The sequence below is a fragment of the Silene latifolia genome, chromosome 6, assembly GCF_048544455.1.
Source record: "Silene latifolia isolate original U9 population chromosome 6, ASM4854445v1, whole genome shotgun sequence".
NCBI classification, from domain to species: Eukaryota; Viridiplantae; Streptophyta; class Magnoliopsida; order Caryophyllales; family Caryophyllaceae; genus Silene; species Silene latifolia.
The window spans coordinates 113,598,187-113,614,361 of NC_133531.1; the positions used below are offsets into that span (position 1 = coordinate 113,598,187).

A 16,175-nucleotide genomic window follows, 5' to 3' on the forward strand; every position below is an offset into this window, starting at 1 on the left:
AGAAGGTAAAGAACTCGCGTCCATCCTGCAAATTATCAAAGGGCACGAATAAGAGAAGATGCTGCTAACCGTGGTTAAAACAACCGCTAACCAACATGTGACAGCAAAAAGAATGGCCCTATTAGTCGAAACAATCGACGTACAGCAATCAAGATCAAACAATTCCTCAAAAATTCCGAAGAGCAGCATGTGAGTAGTGATAATATGATAAAATAGTGACCGCTAAAGGCAAATACAGCATGAAAACCAAATATGGGAGCATGTATGACTCCTAGCAGTCGAAGGTTGCTACTCACAGCACGGGATTTCCCAACAATTCACATCAAGTAATGGCGATAGGGGACGGTAACGGCAGTTAAAAACAGTGATAAATAAGCATGGACTGAAGTTAAGCAAGCAAGGCAACAGAGGGACCGTCTGATAGTCGAAATATTCGACTTACAGGAACCCTAATCGCGGAAATCGCGCAAAATTCGAATTAATCATATAGAAACAGCGAGGAATTGCGAAACTATCATCAATAAGCTAATCAAGGGCAAATGAACACAATTTAATCGAAACAAATCGACTATACATGGAATTTTCGAACCCTAATTCAATCACCTCAAATAAATTCGAATTAAATCAAGAGAAATTGCAAAGAGTGTGATAGAAACACTTACCTGATGATGATTAACCTACAATATGCAATTAAACTTCAAAAACAAGCAAGCAAGGCGGATTTTCGATTGAAAAACCGCAAACCCTAATCCCTTTTTAAAAACCGCAAAAACGAGCACAAAATAGGGGGAAAATAAGGGGTTATTGAAGATTAATTGGCTAACAATAGAATGTAGGTGGTGGATTTGATGATTTTGGGCAGGAAATGGGGATTTGGGGGAAATGGTAATCGCAATTAGGGGAGGTTTAGACGGAAATTAGGGACAAACAATTAGAAATGAAAAACTGAAATAAGGAGTTAAGTATAGAGAAACTCCCGTCCACTGTTCATTTCACTCGATCGAGTGATTTTAAGTCACTCGATCGAGGACTTTTGCTGTTCTCCTTGCTCGATCGAGTAAGGGACCTCTCGATCGACCATTTCCTCTGTGGCCCTTCTCGATCGAGTGTCTAGCAAGCTCGATCGAACCAACTTCCACTCGATCGAGTACAAAAAGTACTCGATCGAGGACTTCCTCGTGTAGACTTCTTTGAATTTCCATCTTTACTTCCTCGAAATGCGTGCATCTTCCCCAAACCTGCATGAAACATATCCAAACATATCCCAAAATACCAAAAACGCAGAAAACACAGTCTATAGTCTTAGTCTACGCTAAAGATTGTCTAAACTAATTGTCCTAATAAAAACGTAATAAAGTCAATTCAAAGGAAATTCAAACAATTTGTCTATTACACTTTGTTACACGGGGCATTTCCCCGTTTAATTCCCATTAGCTTTCAGTAGCCCCTTCGTGGGCTTCTGACTAGAGGACGTCACTTCAGCGATACTGACCGTCCTCTTTGATTTCCAAGAGCTTGAGTTATTGTTTGCAAGAGGAGGAGGAACATAGTTCAAATCTATGTAGGTTCGAACTGTCTTTGTTCTCGTCGCTCTGTCAGCTTCCTTAGCCTTCGTGGCTCCAGTTTGATTGATAATGGTCATACCCTGTCCCTTGACAGCTCCTTTCTTGCCTTCACCGGTACCTGCAGTAAGGACAACAGACGAATTTTCCTCCTTTTTGCTCTCAATCTGAGACGGAGGGTTAGCAATAACAGCAATATTCTCCAAACTTTCATCTGGAGTGTCAATAATAGGGTCAACAGAAGAGAGGGCATTGCAAGGCTGAGCTTGCATGGGAGCCCTCCGAATCGGGACCGACGAAAAGTCGCTCCTCGTCCCCTACCTGGAAGGTCAAAGTCTTCCCCGACGTCTATCACTTTGCACGCACGGCAAAGGACAAAAATGGTCTTCCTAAAATGATAGGGGTGTGCACATCTTCGGGGATATCTAAGACGACAAAATCAACGGGAATAAAGAACTTCCCGATCCGAACAGGTACGTCCTCCGCTACACCTAGTGGCCGTGATAAACTACGGTCGGCCATCTGGACAGTCATGTTGGTGCAACTCAGTTTTGTCACACCAAGTCTCTTAGCTAGAGACAAAGGTAGAACACTTACGCTAGCGCCTAAATCGCATAGCGCATTATCAATCAATTGCATACCGATGTGACAAGGGATCGAAAAACTACCCGGGTCTGATTGCTTAGGAGGTAGCTTATTTCGAGATGGCGCTGACCCCACCTCTGTCAAAGCTACAGTCTCATTATCATTTATAGTCCTCTTACGACCTAAAATTTCTTTCATAAATCGTAAATAATAGGGTACCTTAGTCAGCAATTCAGTGAACGACACGGAAACCTCCAAACTCTTCAAAAGCTCAACAAATTTGCTAAACTGTTGATTAATCTTGGTATTCTGCAGCCGCCTTGGGAAGGGAACCGTAATTGGAATCTCGAGTCCCTTGTTTCTCGCTTCAAAAGTGTCTTCCGGAGCAAGTTCAGTATCCTTCGGACGCTTCTTACCTCTCGAACGAGGCCTTTCTGGTAATTCCTCGCTTAAACGAGCACTAGCAGGCTCTCGAATAAGCTTCCCGTCATCAATATCACTCGATCGAGGACTGTGAGCACTCGATCGAGCTGTTTCTTCAACAGAGTCAGTCGATCGAGCACACTTACCACTCGATCGACCAACCTCATCACCTGCTTCACTCGATCGAGCAGAAACACAGCTCGATCGACCAGATTCTTCACCATTTCCACTCGATCGAGCATCAGACTTCAGTCGATCGAGTAACTCCTGTGTCGTGAGTCCTTTTCTCTTAACAGAACACTGTTCATCTTCGATGGCACTTCCTCGGTCCGATTTCGACTTCAGTCCCTCATAAGAAAGACCGCTTCTCAACTCTATCAAATGTACCGTCTCATTTGGGTTCTTGTCATTTTGAGTCGGTAAATGACCGGGCTTCCTTGAAGATTGATTTTCAGCCAATTGGGCAACTTGAGTCTCAAGTGCCTTGAATGCCGTGTCCTTCTGTTGTAATTGCTTTGCAATGGACTGCATCATGGACTTTAACTCACCTATCTCACTCACCCCACTAGATGACGAAGCACCTTGGTTAGGAGGGTTGAAAGACGGAGGCTTCTGATAGCCTTGTTGCTTCTGGTGTGGAGGAATATAGGGCTGCTGCTGCTGATTTGGAGGGGCAGTGGGGTTGAGCACGTTCTGGTTACTCCACCTCAAATTGGGGTGGATATTTGGCTCATAATGAGTGTTGTTTTGCCTGTAATGTTGGAAGGCAGCACATTGCTCATAAGGACTAGGACAATGATCAGCGACATGTCCATCTACCCCACACCTCGTACAGACGAAAGGACCGTCTGTCATAGCATTAACCTGGTACATTCCCCCCTTGAGAGCTCCCCCTAATTCATACTTATCAAACCTCGCGGTAAGGGCCTCTAATGCGGCTACTGAAGAAGTTTCAGCGGCTCTCCTTTGGTTTCCCCTTGAATTCCCGTATTCGGCCCTATGAGTGGCTAAATCGTCTATGATTTTCCATCCCTTGGTCGCCCCTAAGTTGTCAGCAAATCGACCATTGGCTGCTGCATCTAAGATAGCCCTCTGATCATCATATAAACCATTGTAAAAATGGTTGCACAAACTCCATTTTTCGAAACCGTGATGTGGTATGGTACGCACTAGTTTCTTAAAACGAAGCCATGCCTCGTGGAAGTTCTCGTCGGGCCCCTGTTTGAAACTTGTTATCTGAGCTCTAATGGCGATGGTTCTCGAAGCAGAGAAATACTTCTTATAAAATGCCAATGCTAGCGAATTCCAATCATATGCCGTGAGCAAACGGTCCAAATCCCTATACCACTCCCTCGCAAAGATCGCGGAGTGAGAAAATGAACATAGTTTCTTTGATCGATCGGTATCACGCACGCCACCGGAGGAGGTATGGAGCAGCAATAATCAATGAAGGTCTCCATATGCTGAGCTGCGTCTTCTTTTGCAGCTCCCCCGAACTGATTTTTCTCGACCATATTAATGTATGCAGGCTTGGGCTCGAACTTCCTAGCATCTCCCGGTAGTTCAAACCCCTTATAAAGATTGTCAGCCGTGGGCTCGGAGTGACTGGCAATGGTTGCTTCCTCGGCCATTTCGGGAAAATCTGGGAAAGTGATAGATTCAACTGATGAATTGGAAACTGGAGAAGACGGTGGATTGGCTACGAAAAGCTCGTTCTCGTAAAAGCTACCACGAGAACTAGGCTCTTCCTCTGCCGGTTGCTCTTGAAATAGTCTCCTTTTCACGTGCAGAGATCTCTCAATCTCGGGATCAAAAGGTAGTAGTGGACCACCTTGCGACCTGCGCATAAGAAGAAACTACAGACAAGATATAAGAATAGTCCAAGGAACGATGTTCCTTAAACTAAAAAGGAGAATTAAAAATAAAACAGCTAGTAAATTGAACAATTGCCTCCCCGGCAACGGCGCCAAAATTTGACACGTCTGTCGCGTACCTGTCAAAAATAAAACCTAACGGTCTCAACTAAGAATGTAGTAGAGGCAGTCGAGTATCGAATCCACAGGGAGGAACGCAATTACAGCTATCTATTTCTAATTCTATAGTAACAATTGGGTTGATTAAATTTTTGGGTTCTAAACTACGGAGTTGAAAGGAAAGAGAAATAAAGCAGAGAGTTAAAACTATCAATAAGAGAGGGACATGTCGGGAATTCGGTTCACTACGGTAATTTAACAACTTAGCAGTAAATGACTCAGACGAACTAATGCGAGACGGATATCAGAAGGTCCTTTCGGTCCACTTCCCACCCTAAAATACCTCTAACTTAACTTTCGTCCTCATTAGGGTAGTCTACTGTTTATAGCAGGCCTATTTAGTCCAATCTTTCGATCCAGGATTAATTGTAGCCAGTTTAATGGGTGACATAGAAGCGTGCACTCAACTAGGTCGAGAATTACAGTTATATTGCTATAGTGACAGAGTCTCTTAGTCAATTCGTCTAATTCATTCACTACGTCGTCATTATTCTACCGCAGATCCCCTAATCCCAACATGAAAGGGTTTAGCTACTCATATTCATAACTAATCTAACAGCAGATAAATTTCCAGCAGAAGACATAATGAAATAATAAATATAAAGCGCAATAACAGAAATTAGGGCAAGGAAGAACAACAACATAAACAAGAATTAAAAGCAACAAGAAAGTTAATTATTATTAAGAGAAGAGAAGATTACAATCCAAGCAAATTCCGGCGTAAAGAACACGAAATTCAATGAAGTAATCCCGGAAGCAAGAGTAGCAGTCGAAAAATAAAAGTAACGTAGGAAAATTGTTCTACTGTAAAAACTTAGAGAGTCTAATGAATAATAGATAAAAAGATAAGTGAAAAAGATGCTAATTAACCTAGTAAACATAGGTTAAATAGCCAAACACAAAGTGTTTATGCGGAAAAATAAAACACGGACTGATTAAAGCCCATAGAGTCGAAAGCCTCTCGATCGAGTGGCTTAAACCACTCGATCGACCAAGATCTCAGCAGAAACTCCTCGATCGACCATCTGGGTACTCGATCGAGGGCTTGGTCGAATGCAGCTTACTCGATCGAGTAAGGAATAGCTCGATCGAGCCTTGGGGAGCTTAGGGACCACTCGATCGACCACCAAACAGCTCGATAGACCACCTGGGTCTTCAATTCAGCTCACGTCTTCAGCAAAATGCCTCGTAATGCGTGCAACAACACTTCCAAGTATAGTATCTCACTCTGGGACAATCCCGTCTCCTCTAAATGCATGCAAAAAGGGTGGAAAAGAGTATGGTTCCGCTACTTCCGCGATCATTCCTACAAAAAGGACAAAATACACCAAAGTAGCCAATTCGGGGCAAAATACTATAAAAACAGTATAGAAAAGCATAGAAATACGTGCTGAAATAGGCTAAAAAGACTATATATTAGGCACGTATCAACAAGTTCAAAGAGTTTCAAAAGGAAGTAGAGAACCAATTGGATAAAAGGATAAAGACTCTACGGTCCGACCGTGGTGGTGAGAATCTAAATATTGAATTTGATTCACACCTAAAAGATTGTGGTATAGTATCACAATGCACTCCTCCTGGCACACCGCAATTAAATGGAGTGGCCGAAAGGAGAAACCGAACTTTACTTGATATGGTTCGGTCAATGATGAGTCTAACTGAGCTTCCTAGTTCATTTTGGGGTTTTGCCCTCTTGTCTGCAGTATTTTCACTAAATCGAAGCCCGACTAAAGCGGCCGATAAGACTCCATACGAGATATGGACAGGGAGAGTCCCTCATTTGTCATTCATGCGTATTTGGGGTTGCGAAGCGTACGTTAAGATCAAGTCTGACAATAAGCTTGCACCCAGGTCTGACAAATGTCTTTTTGTAGGATATCCAAGGGAAACACGTGGTTATTACTTCTACAATAAACACGAGAACAAAGTGTTTGTGGCTCGTGATGCTGTCTTCCTAGAAAAGGAATTTATTTCTAGGAGACAGAGTGGGAGAAAATTTGAACTTGAAGAAGTTCGAGAGCCACAAACCGAGAATGAGGTAGAGGAGAACGTGGAGGAAAGCATTCCCTCTTCCTCTGAAACGGTAATTATTCCTAGAAAGTCAAGTAGGATTTCTAATCCACCTGATCGCTACCTTGGTAACATCGAAGAGGATGGTGTTTTGTTACTTCTTGAGAGTAATGAACCCACTACCTATAAATCGGCCATGTCTAGTCCCGACTCCTCGCTTTGGCTAGAAGCCATGCGGTCCGAAATGGATTCCATGTACGAGAACCAAGTATGGGACTTGGTGGATTTACCTGAGGGAGTGCGACCTCTTCAGTGTAAATGGATATACAAAATTAAACTCGGCGTGGATAAACATGTGGATGTTTACAAAGCTAGATTGGTGGCAAAAGGTTTCACCCAAGTTCATGGTTTACACTATGACGAAACCTTCGCTCCAGTCGCTATGCTAAGGTCCATTAGGATAATCTTAGCGGTTGCCGCATTTTATGATTATGAGATTTGGCAAATGGATGTCAAAACCGCCTTTTTGAATGGGATTCTAGAAGAAGAGGTGTACATGATACAACCCGAAGGTTTTGTGGATACATCTAACCCTAAGAAGGTGTGTAAGCTCAAGAAGTCCATTTATGGTCTTAAGCAAGCATCTAGAAGTTGGAATCATCGCTTTGATCATGTCATTAAACAATACGGATTCACTAGAAGTGTGGAAGAACCGTGTTTATACATGAAGTTTAGTGGGAGTAAGGTTGTATTCCTTGTCCTATATGTGGATGACATATTGCTCATTGGGAATGACATTCCATCGCTCACTTCCGTTAAGGAGTGGCTAGGGAAACACTTCCAAATGAAGGACTTGGGAGAGGCACAACGAATCTTAGGTATCCGGATCTATAGGGATAGGTCCAAGAGGATACTGGCATTGAGTCAAGAAGCTTATATTGACAAAGTTCTTGACCGGTTCAATATGAAAGACTCCAAGAGAGGATTTCTACCTATGGGCCAAGGGATTACTTTGAGCAAGTCACAGTCTCCCTCTACCCCTAAGGAAATTGAACACATGAAGACCGTCCCTTATGCTTCCGCTGTTGGGTCTATCATGTATGCTATGATTTGCACTCGTCCCGACGTTGCGTATGCCTTGAGCATGACAAGTCGGTATCAAGCCAAGCCTGGTGAGAGTCACTAGATAGCCGTAAAGAACATCCTTAAGTACTTGAGAAGAACTAAGGTTTCGTTCTTAGTGTTTGGAGGAGAAACTGAGTTGTGTGTAAGAGGTTACACGGACGCAAGTTTCCAAACTGATCGGGATGACATGAAATCCCAATCCGGCTACGTGTTTATGCTAAATGGAGGAGCTGTTTCTTTGGAAGAGCTTCAAGCAAAGTGTTACTGCGGATTCTACAACAGAGGCCGAGTACCTTGCGTGCCGTCGAGGCTGCGAAGGAAGCTGTTTGGATTAGGCAATTCATGGAGGGGCTAGGAGTAGTCCATTCCGCCAAAGATCCTATCACTCTATATTGTGATAACAGTGGAGCTATTTTTCAAGCCAAAGAGCCTAAGTCTAGTAACAAATCTAGACACATTGAAAGGAAATACCATGTAATTAGAGATTATGTGGAAAGGAAGGAAATTGACATTTGTAAGGTTGGGACAGATGACAACATTGCCGATCCTTTAACCAAGCCTTTATCAAAGGCTAAGCATGATGGTCATGTCGTCTCTATGGGATTGAGACGAGTACCAGGTTTTCTTTAGATTATGGATATGTAATAATTGGATAGTGTATCTTTTATTATATATATGATAATCATATTCATTGTTTTCGTATTCATTCTTTTATGAATTTTTATTTAGTGTGACTAAATTTATAATACCTTGTTTATCGAATAAGTTGTGGAGACAATGTTGAACACTATTCAAGTGAATAAGATGAACATTGTATTTTGTCCCTAGTCACTTAATGAGGTGACATCTCGGAGTGACTAGATTGTAAGTCGATTGATGGTTGTTCAACACCGTAAGGTCATATGTGATGACTAGTCGATTACATAGGCAGAGTGTATGACACGTTGCCGGACAGTGACCATTTAGAGAGTCCCTAAGTTCTATTATAGACGCCTGGTCATGGCGGGGATCTCTAAGATGTTCTAATGAGTCGATTCTTTTGACCGGAGACTATTATCCGAGCAGGTGCGGTTTTCGAGTGACTTTGGTTTTTGTCCTAGGTCGTGCCGTGAAAGGAGGCCAAAAGGGCATTTACTAGGTCATGGTGAGTCAGATTGTGCAATAGGATAGATAGGCCGGGCATACAGAATTGTCCACCCACGTTGGGTAACTATATCTCAAGGCCACTCGAGGAGTTAATGACTACAAATGCGTGGCCACGCTCGGAAGTAATCTGTGAGAGATTTTTCCGGTCAGGTAGTCACACTCCCGATCGAGAAAACCACTCGCGATGTGTTCATGTGCAAGTGCGACCTGAAAGACACCTTGCATTGAGTGGGAGATTAAAACGGACAAGAGAATTGGTAGCGCACACCTTGTGTCGGACAAGTGGGAGATTGTTGGAGTTAGTGTCCTCCACAATAGTGCGTTAACATAATAAATCTCATTAATAGAATATCATTAGATATTTAATTATTTGATCCTCGTCGCTTGATTAACGTAAATCGATAACGGTTGGTGACTAGAGTTTGACGTTATTGTCGTGAGACGGGTGATCAATCGACCCCTTTCGGTCACACCTAAAGGAACGAACCCCAATTGATAACTAATTAATTGTATGAGATACAATTCATTTAGTCCCTTGATTTATAGACTAAGAGGTTAGTCGATTTTTATTAGAGAGATTTCGAGTTGCGAACTCGAGGAGCGGCGATTATTATTTAATTATGCGATAATTAAATAATAAGTTTTGGGAAACGGGTTTTAGTTAATTAATCGTTAATTTACTAAAATTGTACTAATTGATTAATGTGATTAATATTAGTACGTAAATAATATGTGTAGTGGTACACGTATATTTACGGAGTGAATTGGACGAATTTATTATGGAAGCATTTAAACATGATACGATGTTTAAAATGAAAATTACACGGATTTGTGCGACAAATATAAAAACCAACATGGACCCGTATATGGTCATGTGGACCGTGTAAAATAAGTGTAATGGATGATTACTCACATAATCATTTTACCTTATTTTGTATACTACCATAATATATGTCTTATACTACATTTTGCATGTGATGTAAGATAAAATTATAAAACAAATAATTGTCCACTAGAGCCAACTCCACCCGCCACTTCCTTTCCCATTTCTACACTCCATATATTTGTTCATTTGTTCACTCCATCTTTCTTACACAATTCATTCATTTTGCATGTGAACAAAACCTCTTCCATCTCTCTACATCATTTCTCTAGTATACAATTATTACTAAGAATAGTTAGTAATATTACTAGTATTATTATCAAGGGCACATATTAATAAGTTACTAGTTCATACTTATTAATATTGTTGGGTAGTTCTTGGGTGCTACTTGGAGGAGACTTTCTATTTGAAGGTTTTTCAAGGAGGATCATCCACATCATTTTAGCTCAAGAACAAATTAGTAAGGAGAACTAATTTGTGCCCATTTTACCTCATATTCAATGTAAGGAAATTGTTTTTCCTTATACTTTGTTTTTATGCTTTCATATTAGCATGCATGTTACATAGATCACATAAACAACAATTTATGAGATAAATTTATTTTATTAGAGAGTCTAATATGGATCTATGATCTTTCACTTTCTTCATATGTTTTCCTCGATCGACCCCCAGAAACTAGTCAATCGAGTATTTTCTTCGTTAACAGCTCGTTTTCATCAACAGTAACCTGTTCATCAGCAGTAATACTCTTCCTTGGGTCTGAATTCAAAAGCTCGGGTCCCTCATATGAACGACCGATTCTCATATTTATTAAATTCACCGTCTCATGTGGGTTCTTATCGGCTTGTGACGGCAAATGACCCTGCTTCCTCGTGGACTGGTTCACGACTAACTAGATAACTTGGGTTTCAAGTGACTTAATAGATGCGTCTTTTTGTTAGTCACTTAGTTGCCACTACTTTGTCAAAGACTACAACATCGTCTTCAACTCAGATAGCTCACTTACCCCACCCGAAGATGATGCACCTTGATTGGGAGGAGGAAAGGAAGGAGGCTTTTGAAAGCCTTGTTGAACCTTATGAGGAGGGACATATGGCTGCTGCTGCTGCGGTGGAGGAGTAGGATTGAGCACATTTTGACTTGTCCACCTCAAATTGGGATGGATAGCCCCTTAGTTGTTATAATAAGAACCTCCTCCTTGCCTATATCATTGAAAAGCAAGGACTTTTTCTTTCTCCGTAAGACAGTCAATAGCAGTATGACCGTCATTGCTTCCATACCTCTCTCATGTGACGGTGTCCTGTCTAGTCAACAGATGAATTGTCTGTTGATCAGCAGCAGGTTGCAGTTCTAATCTATCAAACCGGGCATTCATGGCTTCCAACTGAGCCACAACTGCCTTGTCAACCGCGTGAACTGTTCGAATACCATCTCGTGGTTTCCCATATTCAGCACAATGGGTCGCCATCTCCTCAATAATGGCCCATCCCTTATCATCGTCAGTATTCTTTTGAAATCTTCCATTGGATGAGGCGTCAAGTATAGCTCTGCGGTCATCGTACAACCCATTGTAGAACTGATTGGGCAGAAACCACGGATCAAAACCACGGGGAGGAAGAGACCTCACCAACCTCTTGAACCGACACCAAGCTTCATAGAAAGTCTTATTAGGTGCCTGCTTGAAACTAGTAATCTTTGCCCCCAACTGATTAGTGCGCTGCGGAGGGAAATACCTTTTATAGAAAGCAAGCGCGAGTGTCTCCCAATTCGTGATACCCGTGGCCGTACGGTCCAAGTCAGTCAGCCACTCCCTGGCTGAGTCAGTCAAAGAAAAAGGAAACATCACCTCCTTAATATTGTCTTGAGTTATCCCTTTGTGGCGGGGATAGTAAAGCAATAATCCGTAAAGACCTCCATATTCTTCCTCGGGTCTTCACCTGCCACACCTCTAAAGAGATTTCTCTCCACCAGATTGATATAAGACGGACGGATGTCAAAAGTATTACCATCCTCAGTCTGGAGGTTGAAACCCTTAGGAATAGATGATGCTTTAGGCTCCGAATGACTTGTAATATTCGACATCTTTACTGGTTGGTTTACAGAACTGAGATTATCTTCTACTAAAGATTGATCTTCTGTAAATAGGAAATGCTACAGCTCGGGTTCGAAAGTACTCAAGTCTTCCTTTCGTGATTCTCTTTGCAGACGGAGTCTATGCCTAAACAGTCGCTCTGGCTCAGAATTAGTTGAAACTAACTCCGATCTGTTCGACCTGGGCATACACAACACTGAAAAAGATAAATGAGAACTGTCTCAAGGAATAAAAATTCCCTGAGACGGATAAAAATAAACGAAACAAAAACAGATAGGGATATTGCCTCCCCGGAAACGGCGCCAAAATTTGACAGGGCAGTCGTATACCTATCAAAAATAGCCAACTAAACTAACTATATAGCTAGGGAAGTCAGGTCGATCTCCACAGGGAGGCAAGATATCTGTAAAAGGCCCGTCTATTTGGTCACAAATGAGGGGTTGTAATTTGGTTTCTAAACTAAATAAAGGCTTATAGGAAAGAGTAGTAAAGAAAGAGCAGTAAAAGCAAGAAAATGTAATAAAGATGGTCAATAAAGAAGGAACATGTCGGGATTTCGGTTCACTATGGTAGCCTAATGACTCAACTGCAAATAGTTTAGATGAATTACTGCGAGACGGATATTGAAAGGTCCTTCCGGTCCATTTTCTATCCTAGATTTCCACTAACTTAACTTCCGTCCTCGTCAGGGTAGTCTACTGTTCATAGCAGGTTTATTTAGTCCAATCTGCCGATCCAGGAATAAATTTAACCAGATTAAAGGGTAACTTAGAAGCGTGCACTCAACTAAGTCGGTAAATACAATTAAATTGCCATGGGGACAGAGTCTCACAAATAAGCCATCTAACCTACTCACTACATCGTCACATTTCTACCATAGATCCCCTAATACCAACATGAAATAATTTAGCTACTCATACTATTGTTGTTGTCAATATCGAATATAATGAAATAACTAATAACAAACATGATATAATAATAATAAATGTGCATAAACTAATTAGGGCAGAAATTAAAGAGAACAAAACAAGAGAATTGAAGCAAACAATAATTAAATTAAGATTAAAAGAAGAGAAGGATTACAATCGCGAGAATTCCGGCGTAAAAAACACTGGATCCGAGCAAGAATAATCCCAAAATAAAGTTACAGTGAAAGTTTGATATATGACTTAATTACACCTTATTTCCCTCTTTCTTTTACGCATTCCGGCTCATAACGAGTCAGTTTCGTGTGCCTTTCCTTGCATTTGTGCCCGATCCCCGTACTTGTTATTTTGTGTATCCTTTTGTAGGAACCGAGTCGAGTATGGAGGAATTGGGGCAAGAAAGGCATTCTAATGCCTTTACATGAAGAAAAGGGAGATGAAGGATTATGAGGACAATCCTCTGCCGGCAGGCCGGCAGCCGGCCCACCGGCAGGGGATGTGGCTATGAGGAGAAAAAAAAGGAAACCGGCTGAGAAGATGTTCTCTGCCGGTAGGCCGGCAGCCGGCCCACCGGCAGGGAACACAAGTCCATACTTAGGCAATTTTTGAAGAAGTTTTTTTTGGGCAAAAGATGTGAAGAAGCGCTGCCGGCACAGGCAGCCGGCAGCCGGGCAACTCTTATGAAGAAATTGAAGAAAATTCCAAGATGAAGAATTCTCTGCCGGCAGGCCGGCAGCCGGCCCACCGGCAGGGGATTACACACCTTTATTTCTCTCAGTTTTTGAAGAACGCGCTGCCGGCACAGGAGGCCGGCAGCCGGCGCGCCGGCACAGGAACACGCAGCACGATTAATGGGCTTTCTCCTTCTTTCCTCCCTTAATCCAATGATAGCCTATAAATACCCCCTCCTTAAACCCTTTGTACACACAACCCTAGATCTGAAAACTTTCCTTATTAATTGTAATCCTTCCTTAATCAAGCACTAATCTTTCCTTAATCTTTCCTTAATATTTAGTAAAACTAGTAATTGTTAGTTAGAATCAACAGTTTACTCTTGTTCTTTGAAGATTGTATTGGGGGATTTTGAAGGTTTTTCTTCATATTATTCAATCAAGCAATCTCCTTTACTTTTGTTGGTATAATCTCCTCTCTCATTTACTAATTAATCATTTGTTTACAATTGTTTTGCCTTTCATAATTGCTATAATAATCATCATGTTTTCTCTTTATGTTATTTGTTCTTCTTCTCTTATTAGCATGATTATCTTTAGTATGAGTGAGTAGACTTCCTTCTAGGGTTTAGGGGGAGTCTATATGGTTTTTATGGGCATGATTGTATGATTATTTGGGTCTTTGGTGGATTGTTTATCTTTCTTGTTCATGCACACAAGGTGTTTGATTAATTGCACAAGTGAAAGTTTGTGCCTTTTTTCATTATTGCTTAATTCCCCCATTGAATGAAAGTTTGTGGAGGTCTTGTTGTATGTTTAAGAGAAGTGTGATGCTTGATGAGAGTTAGTTGTCACCCTTAGGATACTCTCTTATCATTGACCCCTTGATTCATCATGTTTGCCCTTAAACCATTTAGATGACCCCGAAAGCCCTAGTTTTTAATTAATCTTATTCATTTTCATCAACTTGTTTGTTCAATTGCTTTAGTGATTAAAACCAAAACCCCTACTTTTAGTATTGATTGAACTTGACTCTAAGTTGAACCTAGTAGCAACCCCCGCCGTCCTTGTGTTCGACCCCGACTTAATACTACGCTTTTTCGGGGTTTACAAATAGTTTTGATAGAGGGAAACCACGACAATTTTCTACCTATCAAATGGCGCCGTTGCCGGGGATGGCGTTAGGTTATGCTTAGTTTTAATTAGAGTCTTTTCTTTAATCTTGTCTCAATTGTTAGTTTGCTTTAGTAGTTGATTGTTGTTTGTAGAGTGTGTGTGATTTTTGCCTTTCCCTAGTGTGTAAAAACACTAGGAGACTTACGATTTGTCAAGTGTATGCCTAGAAGGAATCACCAAGCTCTTCTATTCAACTCCGACCCCGAAAGGCTTTTTAGAACCTTTAGGACTAGGACTCTTGAAAGAGTAAGGAATAATTCCATACAAGCAACATTGATCAACCAAACTCACACATCCCACAAAATTTTGATACAACAACTACGATTCAACCAAATACCACAATTGAGACTTTAGTAGAGAACCCCTTTCATAACTTCCTTAATTATAATAGCCCACCTCAAACACCACCACATCAAGAACCAAACCCACCACCACAAATGGCTCTTAGAGATCATAACCGGCCTAACCATAATGATTCATGTAACCCTATCAATTTCGGCACCTTGGCCCCAAACAACTTTGAAATGCATCCCTCCCAAGTCGGGTTAATTGAGAAGGACTTGTTCGGGGGGCATATTGAAGAGGATGCCCATGCTCATCTCCGGAAGTTTAAGAGGAAAGTTTCACTAATGAAGAAGAATGGGGTGTCCGAAGACACCTTGAGAATGATGTTGTTCCCGTTTTCATTGACGGGCAAAGCGGACCGATGGTTGAACATCCACCCACCGTATACTTTCACTACTTGGGACGACTTAGCCAAAGCATTTATGGCCAAGTACTACCCTTCCTCCAAGACCGCGATGCTCCGCAATGAGATCCATACGTTCCAACAAGAGGATGGGGAGTCCTTGGGTGAGGCTTGGGACCGTTATCAAGACTTGATAGCAAGTTGCCCCCACCATGGAATACCGGAATGGTACATTACTCAAACATTCTTCCAAACTTTACTACCAAGAACTAAGGAGATGGTAAATGCCTCCGCGGGGGGAGGTTTTGACCACTTGAGTGATGAAGAGGGCACGACATTGATCAAGAAAATGGTAGACTCGGAGGCAAACTATGGTTCTAGAGGGAACATGTTATGAAGGAATGGGAAATTTCCTAAGGAAAACACCTCCAACTCCGAGACAAATGCCAAGCTCGACTTGCTCACAAAACAATTTGAGAAGTTTTCAAAGAATCAAGTGAACCAAGCCGCAACCTCATATGGGCCGCCCATGGAAGAAGTGGTTCAAGTCTCAAGTTGTGAACTTTGTGGAGGAAGTGGTCATACATATGACTTGTGTGGCAACAATTACAATGGTGCCTATGAAGAGAATGCTCAAGAGGTGAACGCTTTTCAAAGCTACAACAACAATCCTAGACCACCAAGGCCTCCTTACAACAACCCAAACACCTACAATCCAAATACCAATTTCTACCACCCCGGGTTAAAGAACCACCCCAACTTTAGTTACAAAAGCACCAATGTTCAAAACCCCCAACATCTCCAATCACAAACCCAAAACAATCCACCCGGTTTTGCTCAACCAAGGGGAATTCT

The 16,175-nt window shown here is 41.7% G+C and overlaps 1 non-coding gene across 1 annotated transcript; it reads right to left on the reverse strand.

Annotated features, from left to right (window-relative positions):
* Window positions 1-15,432: 15,432 nt before the first annotated feature.
* LOC141589433 (small nucleolar RNA R71) lies at window positions 15,433-15,539 on the reverse strand. Its single transcript, XR_012520372.1, has one exon. It is a non-coding gene; the product is annotated as a small nucleolar RNA R71 (small nucleolar RNA).
* Window positions 15,540-16,175: the final 636 nt, after the last annotated feature.